Source organism: Arachis stenosperma, chromosome 10 (assembly GCF_014773155.1).
Source record: "Arachis stenosperma cultivar V10309 chromosome 10, arast.V10309.gnm1.PFL2, whole genome shotgun sequence".
In the NCBI taxonomy this organism is placed as follows: domain Eukaryota; kingdom Viridiplantae; phylum Streptophyta; class Magnoliopsida; order Fabales; family Fabaceae; genus Arachis; species Arachis stenosperma.
In genome coordinates, this window is record NC_080386.1 from 110300696 (window position 1) to 110301476 (window position 781).

The following is a 781-nucleotide window of genomic DNA, read 5'->3' on the forward strand; positions in this document are numbered from 1 at the left end:
CCTCCTCTCCAAATTTGGCCATGTTGATGGCCTTGCACTCTCCTTTTGGATTTTCTTCTGTATTGCTTGGAAGAGTACTAGGAGGGAGTTTAGTAATTTTCTTGCTCAGCTGTCCCACTTGTGCCTCTAAGTTTCTAATGGAGGACCTTGTTTCAGTCATGAAACTTTGAGTGGTTTTGATTAGATCAGAGACCATGGTTGCTAAGTCAGAGTGGCTCTGCTTAGAATTCTCTGTCTGTTGCTGAGAAGATGATGGAAAAGGCTTGCCATTGCTAAACCTGTTTCTTCTACCATTATTGTTGTTGAAACCTTGTTGAGGTCTCTGTTGATCCTTCCATGAGAGATTTGGATGATTTCTCCATGAAGAATTATAGGTGTTTCCATAGGGTTCTCCCATGTAATTCACCTCTTCCATTGAAGGGTTCTCAGGATCATAAGCTTCTTCTTCAGATGAAGCATCCTTAGTACTGCCTGGTGTAGCTTGCATCCCAGACAGACTTTGAGAAATCATATTGACTTGTTGAGTCAATATTCTGTTCTGAGCCAATATGGCATTCAGAGTATCAATCTCAAGAACTCCTTTCTTCTGATTCGTCCCATTACTCACAGGATTCCTTTCAGAAGTGTACATGAATTGGTTATTTGCAACCATTTCAATGAGTTCTTGAGCTTCTGCAGGCGTCTTCTTCAGATGAAGAGATCCTCCAGCAGAGCTGTCCAATGACATCTTGGACAGTTCAGACAGACCATCATAGAAGATACCTATGATGCTCCATTCAGA